Source organism: Cynoglossus semilaevis, chromosome 19, assembly GCF_000523025.1.
Source record: "Cynoglossus semilaevis isolate Cse_v1.0 chromosome 19, Cse_v1.0, whole genome shotgun sequence".
NCBI classification, from domain to species: domain Eukaryota; kingdom Metazoa; phylum Chordata; class Actinopteri; order Pleuronectiformes; family Cynoglossidae; genus Cynoglossus; species Cynoglossus semilaevis.
Genome location: NC_024325.1, coordinates 3,339,955 through 3,351,783, shown reverse-complemented (window position 1 = coordinate 3,351,783; position 11,829 = coordinate 3,339,955). Strand labels below are relative to the sequence as shown.

At 38.4% G+C, this 11,829-nt stretch overlaps 1 long non-coding RNA gene across 1 annotated transcript; it reads right to left on the bottom strand.

Moving 5' to 3' along the window:
- Positions 1-867: 867 nt before the first annotated feature.
- LOC112488623 (uncharacterized) lies at positions 868-11,823 on the bottom strand. The gene is made up of 3 exons (XR_003052907.1): positions 6,596-11,823; positions 5,872-6,000; positions 868-1,904 (listed from the first exon to the last, which is right to left on the bottom strand). It is a non-coding gene; the product is annotated as an uncharacterized LOC112488623 (long non-coding RNA).
- Between the last annotated feature and the right edge of the window lie 6 nt (positions 11,824-11,829).

Sequence of the window (11,829 nt, the reverse complement as noted above, 5' to 3'; positions counted from 1 at the left end):
TTTTTTTTTTTCTCTCTCCCTCCACTCCTGTCATCTGTTGAGTGTAATAATAATAATAATAGATGCATTCAAACTGTAACTCTGTACAAGTATCAGAGATAATCCCCACCCTCCCCTTCATCTTGTTTGGAGCAAAGACAGAAAGCAACATAGTTGTAAACATTGCAGTACACATTTTTTTTAACAGTAAAGACCTACATTCCACATTGTATTCAATCGCTGTGTTTTGCTCTGTTCTTTTTATTTTTTTTTTTTTTTACATGCTTTCAATAAATATAACGTGTGGCCATGTATATAAACAGCCTTACCTTATAGACATGTGGCTGATTCAACCATTTATTTTCAATGGACCAATGCATTTATCCTATCCTTCTGTAGGGGGCAGTAGCATTGAATGACAAACCGTGAGCTCCCCCTTATAATAGAAACATCGACACAAGTGGTAGTGAACCTTGACTTTAAAATGAGTACTGGCTGTAATCCTACATGGTTCTACATAAACCCTGTAGATAGCACAGTGGACAGTTGATTCAAAGAAATCTATTTAAGTAAATGAAATGATAGAAGATGTAGCTCAATGATAACCTGCAGTCAGATGAAGGGAGTAATAACAGATTGTTGTAACGTTTAGTAGTATACAATATTAATACTGTAGTTTATCCTACAGACATGTATTTTGCAGACCTTTTTTTTACAGGTGAATGTCACAGAGAGCAGACAGCAGAGGGCCTCGCCCCACTGTGGGAACAAGGGATCATGTATATGTATGAAGTGTACACAAACATCGTACATGGATTATGCAGCTATTAGGGATATTAGATTGTGTGAGGTCACCGAGACATATTTGCATGCCTTGATCTTTTGGGATTTTTTTTTTTATTTTAAAATCCATTATTTTAGATAACAACTAGGGAAGATGATGCCAAAATTTACAACTAGAGGTGATTGTCATACTTTTTCCCCCCTTTTTTTAAGAAAAAAGTGAAAACAATGGAAATGCGCATAATACATACTTTCTCTGTCCCCCTGTCTGTGTCTTCATTCACTCATGACTCAGTGAAAAACTGTACCATTAAGGGTGGATTCGCTGTTGTTTGCATCAAATATGTAATAAATGTTTGCAATGAATTACAGGCTTTAATATTAATAATTCAGGCTGATGTGTCATATTCTATTTAGTGAGTAGTAATCAATTTTACCATCTGAGAATACAGATACAAAGTGGTTAGTTATTACCACTTGTTATTTGACACAGATATACTTAAAATTACTAGTTCACAGTTTAGAAAAGTTGATTCATCTTATCTTTCAACTGCTTTTATTCAGCTAATTGGATTTTTAGCCTTTATCAGCATACAGTAAGACTTAATTACTTGGCAAAAAGGTCCAAAAAAGTCAAACTTATTACCTCCCAACGATCAACTGATATATTGAGACAACACATACCAGTGATCTGCATCAAAAAAAGTTAAGATTGTTAATGAAGATTAAACGGGGGATTATCCTAGAGATATTCTGTGATCAATAAGCAAAGGTATTAAGTTTAAAAACTGCATTGAGACAAGTTATCAAGGAGCTAGGACACCCTAGAAAAATGTAAACGAACTCAAGTTCACAGCGATAGCTCTGTAACCCCCCCGGGAAATCTGCCCCCTACCTTGGGTACCACAAATGAATGGAGATGTTTTTTCAGATGACACACAAAAATAGAAGTCTTACCTGTGGTTGGAAAGGTGAGGGAGAGGCCTGTAACATAAGGAACACTGTCCCCACAGTGACCAATGTCAGCCGTCTTCTGGAGCACCCTTCAGCCTGGGGCCAAGTCTATTGCCTGGGTTGCCTTCCTCGATGTGACACCCGTGGGTCTGAGTATAAAGCCATAGAGTAGCTTCAGTCATCTGAAACTACAACAAACAAAGAAAACCTTTTTTAAGTTCTTGGCAGTTCTTTTCTAAATGGTTAAATGTTGAGGTAAAGTTACATGGTTTTACCAGAAATGGTTCATTCTACTTCCTGTTAAACATCTCTACATTACATTAACAACTACATTGCCCTCCAAGGGCCATTGTCAGGATAATGCAGAAACACCCACTAGAGAGAGAGTGGTTCATACATCACCCTGACAAATGCAACTCGGGGGTAATGCGTTTTATTTAAGCGGAGAGAAAAAAACTTTTTCTTCCTTTACATCCTGTTTACTCATCTACAACAATCATTTCTGTCACTTGGTGGCGCACGTGACAGTAAAACGATGACGTATTATTGATAATTAGGCATAATGATCAACTCCCTCATTATAAATAATATCGTTCAGATGAAGGAACGGGAACTACTATTAACAAAAATAATATTTGTTATGGTGGTATTATAAATCAAATTCAAATGACCGCACTATTAAATTTGAATTAGAGCAGATTCAGCGAATATTGTTAATTCCATCAGGGGGCAGTATTGGACAACAGCTGATATCTCTGCATCTGAGGCACTTTTTTTGTTTCGCCGTTACTATTTGACAGATTTTTTTTATAATAAGAAAATATATTATATATTCCGGTTTAAATGCATTTACGGAGTTTGTTCTTTGTTGTTTTCACCTGTCTTTATGTTTCTCGTCCAATTTCTGCATTTTATTAAAGTAAATTACGTTGTCTACTATCTGTTATATAAAGTAATTTCACCACACATACAATTTTAATGTGTGACACTGTGATATAAAAGAGTGGGAGATGTTTTTCACTGACCTCTTCTAATATCAACACAAAATGTATCAGTAACCAATGGGCACTGAACAGTGGACTCCTTGCTGTAAGGCAAAATCATTAAGCACTCCTCCACAGTGCACCCTGTTGTGCAGGTATATGTGTTTAAATAATTGCTTCTTTTTCAGAATCATTATTAAACGCAGTTTCTGACCTAAAGCTAATGTTAGCATGTAGACTTTTTCATGATTCCTCTGTGCTATATCAGCTAATTTGCATTCAAAGTCAAATGTTTTGTAGAATTCTGGCCAAAACAAGGCGAGTTGTACTTGAAGGAATATATCAGCAGCTCTTATGTTTCTTTTTAACCTGGCCTGCCTGAAAGACAGCTTGGACAGCCCCAGTACAGAACAATGTGTCGGATCATAGCAGATGTAACGGATAAATGCGAGGCCCGCCGTCTCCTTCCTCTAAGATTTGCTGGATGTTCTGAAACTGATGGGGATTTCACGGCTCCACAGTAGTAGAACAGCTGCCGACTGTTTCACTCGCTGCTGATTGATTCTTCAACATTCTGTCAGATTCAGTTTCTTCTACTTGAAAAGACTATTAAATGAAATCTTTGACATTGAGAGGTTTTTATCATCACCCCCCTTCTCTTTCGCCTCCCTGGCTTTTACTTGTCAAACGGCAGAGAAACGAACGTTGTGACTCGTGTTTCCATGAACGGGGACAAAAGCTGACAAAAGCATTGTTTTTCACACTGAGCCTGCGTGTTTATGTCAAAGTTAATGAGCTCCTCGTAGACATGTGACACAAGAGCCATCTATTAATATACAGTACATGTAGCAATTACTGGAGACTGTGGAGAGAAAGTTTAAAGAAAGTAGTAAAAAATTAGAGAAAGCAATAGGAATACAAATGTTTTTAAATAAGAAATGTATGGAATGTTAATTTTTTACTGAAAGTCTCTCAGTAAGTCTCAGTAGGAAAGAGCTAAAGTAATGCTACGCTACGTTACGTACAATAGCACTGAATGCCTTAGAATCTGTTTGGGAATAGTTTTTTTAGCTTTTTTGCTAACCTTAATTCCTAGCCTGACTTTAAGCTGTCTACGAGTTAACTTTTCGGTATTTTGGAAACTTTTACTTATCTTTGTAGTGAACATTTCTTGTATGATAACTTACGTTGTGATGTCCAGCTGTTTTTAATAAATGAAAGCCAATTTTGGATAAACTACAGCACTTTTATCTATGTCCTTTAGCTATCTTCCTGGACAACATTTAACCAATGTTCCCCTTTCTTTTGCGAACTTCTAGCTACCTCTGAGCTAAGTTTAATCAATAATTGAGGCATCGTTAAAATCTACAGTAACAAACAACATGAAATATGTCATAAATATATATTTAAAAAAAAACATTGGCGTACTATGTTTTTAAAGTACCTCATACCTCAGTAGGTATGATTGATCGATTGATTGGTAAAGACTAATTATCATAAGTGAATTATCTCACTAATATCACATCGGGGCAGAATGAATCACTTCAACCTTCACTGCAGACATTTATATGACGAAACAGCAAATGTCCCTCAGAGAAATACGAGCTATAAATAACTGGATAAATAAAAAGCCTTAAAAGCCAGGTGCATGAAGTCGACCCAGGTGCGTTCGCTTCGCGCTGCCGCAGTGATTTCTATTGTAATTAAAATGCTCTGTTTGTTTGGCCTGTTTCCAGACTGTGTTTGTGTGATTCAGACTGATGAGAGCGTCCGGCAGATGAAAGTCATCTGGAGGAGACAGTCAGACTGTGACAGAGGGCAGCGGTTTGTTAACCTGTGTTTCTCGCATCCGTGCAGGCAAACAAAGACAGATCAGAGTCTGAATTGAATTTGCTTTTACTAATGTATTTAAAGTCAATATCCTGATTTGGAATTTGACAAATCTAATTTCTTAATAATAAAAAAAAACTAATAGGAAATGTCTGAGTATTATTTCCTACCAAACAATTATTATTGACATTGTCATTTTTAACGATGATAATCAGGCAACCGTGGCCCTGTGGGTAAACCAGGTTGGTTTTGTACCAGTTAGTCGGAGGTTTGATTCCTGGGTGTCTGTCAATCTGCTACTTTAACAGAAATATTGTACTTAATCATTAACTAATAAGTGAAGATTATTAACTAATAAATAAAGATTGCTAAAGTACATGTTTTTTTTTTTTTGTTTTTTTGCAAAGCACCTTTAGCTTAACATACCATCTCAACACACAGCATGTGTTTGTGGAGGTTTAAGTTTTAAGTCAGATGCCCGGCTTGTGTCAAACCAATCTCACCGAGCACAGGACAGGATGTAAGTCCACGGACGAGAAGCTGACGTGTTAGAAAGGCCACCATCAAGAAGTTTCAGTTCCATTTTTATGTCACACTGCCTCAGGTCCTTATTAGTCATTTTCACCTACAGCTTGTCCCCTTATCAGATGTCCCCAAAGAGTCCACCGTATGATTTGGCAGAATATGACTATGGTGAGAAACAAATCCATTAGTACAGGGGTGTCAAATTCATTTGGTTCCGGGGCCACACATATTACTTATAAATAACAATAAGTCCATTTTCCCCCTTCCACCTTTCCCAATCTACTGGGGAAATGTGGGTATTGCAGCAAAAAGTATAATAATAATATAAATTAATAACATAATTTGGATAAGTTTGGCGGGCCAAATTAAAAAGCCAAGCGGGCCGCATCCGGCCCCCGGTCCGTAGTTTGCCTATGCCTGTACTAGAACATTAGAACATATTCATATTTAATTAAATATAATTTGAAAAAACATCACCAACAGGAAATGTTTGTGCATTTTTTCACTTTTAAAATTAATCAAGCGGGCCAGTTGTGGCCCGCGGGCCATATGTTTGTCACCCCTGCACACCTACAATACTTTGTTTCTAACAACTAACATTGATCCGAAATGTTAGGTCACACTTGACAGCTACCGGCGTTAACATCTGTGGCGCTGATCAATTCTAACGTTATTAACTTCAAGTCTTTTCGCAGATTTCCTCTGCATTTCTCGTCTCCAGCTACCAAATGACTTCTACAGACTTGTTGTGAGGCCACTTCAGCATTGATTTGGCAGCATGTGAAGGAGGAGAAATTTGTTGGCCCCACTCACAGACCTTTGGCGTTCAGAGACAACCTCTCCTTGAGATTCGCCTGCGGTTGGATCCCTGCATCCTTCTGCTTCTTCTTCAGGCCAATTTTTTTCTCTCTTCTCTCTGGCCAACACTGAAGCTGCAGAATTGGCCCTGGGGTATAGATGATATTAGAAGATTGGTAAGCTTTCATAGTTGGTGCGGACTTCATTCTTGCATTCCAACTAATTTAAATTTGACTTCCTCTGCTCACTTCATCTTTGTCTTTATATAAATTTCAAGCTGGCATCATCTTCTATTAGCACTCTGATTCATCGCACTTCCAGTCTCTGTTTTTGAATTTATTCTATTACAACTGAAAAGCCTTGGAAGATTGTGGGGAGTGGTCCTTAGGATCTTGGCCACTTTTCTGATTAAGGTCCTTCTTGGCAGGTTCCTGCTCTTGGCCAAATACGAGTTCACAAATTAGTCCCGCTGATTTAATTTAGCTCTGTCAACCACATGCCATTTCATTGCATTCACTCCACCATTGTACTGTTGATGGACTCAGCACAGAATGTTAAGAGTGAAACCAATTAAAAATGCAAGTTTGGTTTGGAAAAATTATCCAGGCGGTTAGGTTTCCAGGAAAAACATCACATTCAACATTACTTTGTACACAAGCGACCACTGTACAGAGCAAATATAGAGACTGACCGGAGACTAAAAGAGAATGTATTCTAAAGATAAATGAAAGTGAATTCCTTACCTTCTGATTATGTCGTGATTGTAGCTTGTAGAGAGCCAACGGACGAGACCCCAAAAAATCCTGTTGGGAAGAGAAATATAAAAGACAATCCACATATTACAGGTGTCACTCCTGTCTCCTCGTTGTTGTGCAAAGACTGGACGGAACGAGCAAGACATCGCCAGAGAAGTCGCACTACTACAAGTTTTGAATCTCAAAAATATTAACGAGTACATATCTCTTACAAAGACATTTCTTTCTTTTTATGTTGGTGAATCAGTGCATGAAATCACAGTTGTTAATAGTGCCCCCTGCAGGGGAGATATAGCACTACATTCTCTTTTTACAAATACTTGCCAATAATCCCGAATTCTCCAAATGACTGCCTGGTTTTTAATATGTATCGTTTGTACGTTTGTAGTTACGATTGGACACTGTGGGAAAGTTCAAAAGGTCAAGGCCCTGTACATGGTTTACTAGTTGCGGCAGCTGAATAATCCCAGAGGCTTTGCTACATATAGAGTACTGTAGATTTCTAAATCTCCGTTAAAGACCAGAGAGACCGCAGTGATGCTGAATAAAGATAAGAAGCGGAGAGTTTTGTTTACACAGCAAGCACTGCTTTATTGACTGCACAGGACTGGATTGGTCTGGACTGGATCAGATGGGACTAGGACTCTGGTAACATAAGGGCAGGAGATGAGAGGTCAGGGTCAGAAAGTGAGTGGGAGGATCATGTCGATTGGTGGTTGGGTCAAAATGAAATGCAGCCATTGTTAAGGCAACAGAAACAGCATGCAGATAGTCACGGGAATCATCATCATCATCATCATCATCATTGATGTCATCAATGTCATCATATTGCTTTTCAAAACTCTCGCTCTTTCAAAACATTGGAAATTGTACAAAAAGGAAGAAAATAGTTTTTTTTCTCGCACTAATGAAAAATACATTTTGACTTTTTCCCCCCTCCTACAAAGAAGATTCTAATACAAGAAAATAAATATAGCCAAAAAAAAAAGCCCAAAAATAATTTAAAATAGCTCTTCTTTTTCATATATGTTCAATAGTTTTCTTTGCTATTAACAAATGGCACAACATTCTTTGAAACAAAGAACACAGAAGGATCAACTCCTGCAACATTCATATTACTGAACTGAAGAACGGGAGCAGAGCGGAAGAGGAGGTGGACACGGGAGCACAGGTTTGAACCATTTGTCTAAGGGCAAAAAGAGACAGGAGGAAGAGAAGCTCTGCTCTGACTGGACGATGCTGACTGATATACGAACAGTGCCTGAATGTGACCAATAAGAGACGCAGAACGGACACTGTGTTGAGGAGAAAGCCGAGAGAAGCTGTCAAATCAGGTAAAAACAACGAGGACGACGTCGGTTAGTGATTACTGACAAACCAGAACTATTCTACAAAATTTCTGTAATTTTTTTTTTTTATATATCGAACCGAAAAATATTTAAGATTCAGAAGTTTGGAGAGATGGAAAGGAAAAAGAGCAGAGGGTGAAAAGATGTAGAGAAGGGAATACCTGGGGACTAACGGCCGACCTTCATCCGATCGATGAGAACGTCTCATCAAACATAGGAATACAGTTTTTGTTTGGCTCAACAGTCCAAGAGTACGGACTCTTTTCTGAAGAGCTTTGTCATAACTGACATAAACACTTCAACATAACCAGTGTGTGAGTACATGGAGTTTGTTGTCAGAACTCTAGTCTAAATCAGAGACTAAAAGAAGGGGGAGAATAACAGCACGACGCAACACTTGACACACGTCAGGAGTCGACACCGACATGTGTTACTGACAGCTCTACCAGTCGGGAGACAATATATCCAGAAATATAAAATCAAATACAACCTCTCTGTGATGCTAATGCTAACACATACATCTACCTTCTGTTCTTTCACTCTCTGTTCCAGTAATGCACTTTTTTCATATTTTGGAATGCGGGTTTATTTTTGATTAATCAAGATTGTGATTATTTACAATCACAATCAGTCATTGTGATTAATTCACAGCTAGGGATGTGATTATCAAATTAAAATTATTACATTTTGACAACTTTAGAAAGGGATCAAAATAAGTGAATAAAGGCCTAAAACTGTCACCATAAACTCTTACTAACCTCTGGCCCCACCGTTGTACAAACAGAATTCTAGTTTGTGGTCATGTACATGTACATATTACATCTGCATGGAGTCCAACCCTCCCAGGAGTTTGATGGTAAAAACAGATGTGAGGGAGGTTTGAATAATTCGCTAAGATTATAAGTGGGAAACTTAAAGGTGCCTTTAGGCAATGTTCCGTCCAGGTTTCATATAAAGTTACATCAAATATATTAAATCTGTGGCACGGTCTATGAAAATAAAAAACATAAAAAGTAATGTGATATTCCATCCAAAAGAAAAGCCATTAATTTAAACTTTTTCTGTGAAGTCAAATACCCAGACACAATGTTGAATTTTTTGTTAATTATAAAGAAAAGTTAGGCCACATGTGTCAAACTCAAGGCCCGGGGGCCAAATGCGGCCCGCCAACTAAATTATGTATGGCCTGCAGGCGCTCAACAAACATTTAATAAAGTCCATGCAGCATTTAATAATACGTTATGGAGTAGGTACATCGATACAGTCTTCCATTTACAACCAGGTTTCAGTCTGGGCATTGAGTCGGATTCTAAGTCCAAGTCATTAAAGTTCTGGCCAAGCTGAGTCCATTTGAGTCCAGTAATCAGAATGAGAGTGTAAAACTCAACTTAAGGTTGAATCTTGTCTCTTAGTTTCAAGTCCAATTCCGAGTCTTTAAAAGATTTTTTTAGGTCAAGTCTAAGTTGATCTCTCAAAAGATAAACTTTAAGTTTAAGCAGTGAAGAAAACAGATTGAAAAGTCCAAATCATTATTATTAATTCCACTCAAGTCTGAGTTAGGTCTCCAGCTAGTTGTACATGATGTGGACTTCACATCCATGACTACTCAGTCTTCAAGGCACAAGTCTAAAACACCAAGTCTACAACACCAACAGCCGATGATGTCTGTACAGACCTGACTTTATATCATTTCCCGTTCTCTGTGAATTTTAACCACATTTGTGTTCCGTTTTGATCTCAAAACCTGATACAATTCTGGTTCTGGTCCAACCTTCCTGTGTCTGGACTGTGTTAAAATTGAGCCCAACTATATTAATGCTGGCTGCAATGCTAGTTTTGGAATCTGTTCATGAGATCTGCAGACACTGTCTGAACACTGTTGGACTGCATTGTAATGAAGGTTGTTAAAGTATCCGCTAACCAATCACAACTGGCTTGTTTTCCGGTCTGTCCGTGTCACTAATGTGAATTTCACCTTGAATCTTCTCTGTTTCCTGATCTAATTGTTACGGAGCATTAAGGAAATACTGGGAGAGCCAGCCGTGAGGAGAGAAAGGGAACGAGTCAGAGATGGAGATGATGGAGGCAGAGAGAGAGAGAAGTGAAGGGACGTGTTGTTTATATTAGCTGCCTGTTATTAACAGTGACTGTGTGGACAGGCAGGCTCACAGAACACAAGGGAAAGAACAAGTTGTACTTTTCCCCTTCTGCCTCTCTGGCTTTGATTCAGCAAACCTCTCCCTCCTCTCGTTTTTTTTCTTCTTTTAATCCACCTCTCTCCTCTTATCCCTCACTCAGACCAGAGCAAAACAACATCTTCCCCTCCTCACACACAGCCACACTTCCAAAACACGTGCCTGTCATTATCTGTCCTTAAAGCTGCAGACGACCATTTTTGTCCTTTATATGTTTGAAAGGATCATCCTATGCCTCTAATGTGTCACGTGGCGGACAGAAAGAAGGCTGATCACCAGAAAGAGGGTTGAATGGGGGGATTTGTGAGCAAAGATGGGGTGATTGTAGGGATACAGGGAAGGAGGAGGAAGATGGTTGGATGGAGGAGGCAGAATGCAGTTTGTGCAGATGGGAGATTTAATCCTACAAACACTTCTTAAACCTGCTCTGGGAGCTGAAGTCGTGTGAACGAGCGGCAGCAGGCGGAGCCACAAACAAACTGAAATGTCACGGGAGAGAAGGGATGTCATTGGGATGCGTGTCCCGTTATGTTTCCTTTCAATATTAATCACAAAGTATCGCCCGGTGCGCTGCTGAGGAGGGGTTTAGTTTGAAAAGCTTTAAATTGATTTGCTAATAAATTTGCTAATGTACCATTCCTTATCCGTGTCAGAAACGGAACAGATTTATTGCTAAAGTCAAAACCTGCAGAAACGCCCTAGTTGTCGGTTGAAATGTATCGCACAACGTCAATTACATACAGTCACTGCTTCGCATGTTGCAGTGCACTTGTACTGATGTTTTGAGGATGTTGGCGGAGTTTTGAATTATAACCGGGACAACACTGTTTACACTGGACCACAGTCAGCATTTTATATTAACAGCAGTATATATATTTTGTCTTTAAATGTTGCATGGCTAAAAGAAAAATAAATCTCCGAACATGTTTAACATTCAACAGACTCAGGAACTAAACCTTGGCAGACTTTCTGCAGGCGCACTCTAATTGATGTGTTTCTCAGGCAGTGGAGCTGGTAGTTTAGAAAGTTTTGTTGATCTGCAGCGAAGGATAAACATGAACCTTCGTGCCCTGATTCTGAACTCAAATTTACTGTCGCCTGTTCGTATCACCTCTCATAGCTATTTAAAGTACACCGAAGTACAAAATTAGGTTTGTTTACGATTGTATTTGAAGGGTTCATAAAATGGTTAAATAAAAAGGGATCATTTCAAACAGAATTATAAAGTTATGAAAACAACTCTTACGGAGATTACTGGAAGTTCTTTTTTTTATGGACTAATCATTTCTTCAGTACAAATATTTTTGCTAAGAAACGTTGTGTAAGTGTAAACCATCCCCTTGTTTTTACGGTGGTTCTACAAGACTGCAGGGACTGGTATTAGGAACTGTTGTTGATGCCACTGCCTCAAAATAGTCCCTGGTTGATGCAAAAGACTATTCAAAATTATGTAGGAAATATCACAGTAAAGTTACATAAATAGTGGTTTTGTGGTTGTGACATTTCAACTGGCCGGTCCCTTTGAATGGAAAACATGAGGAAAGCTTTAAAAAAAAAGAAAGAAAGAAAGACTGTGAATAAAAGACAAATATTAATACAGTTTTTTTGTGGCAATACTAATGAAGACAAATTAAAAACTTTTAGAGACTTTTTTAGACTTTAAAGCAGGTACAAGCAG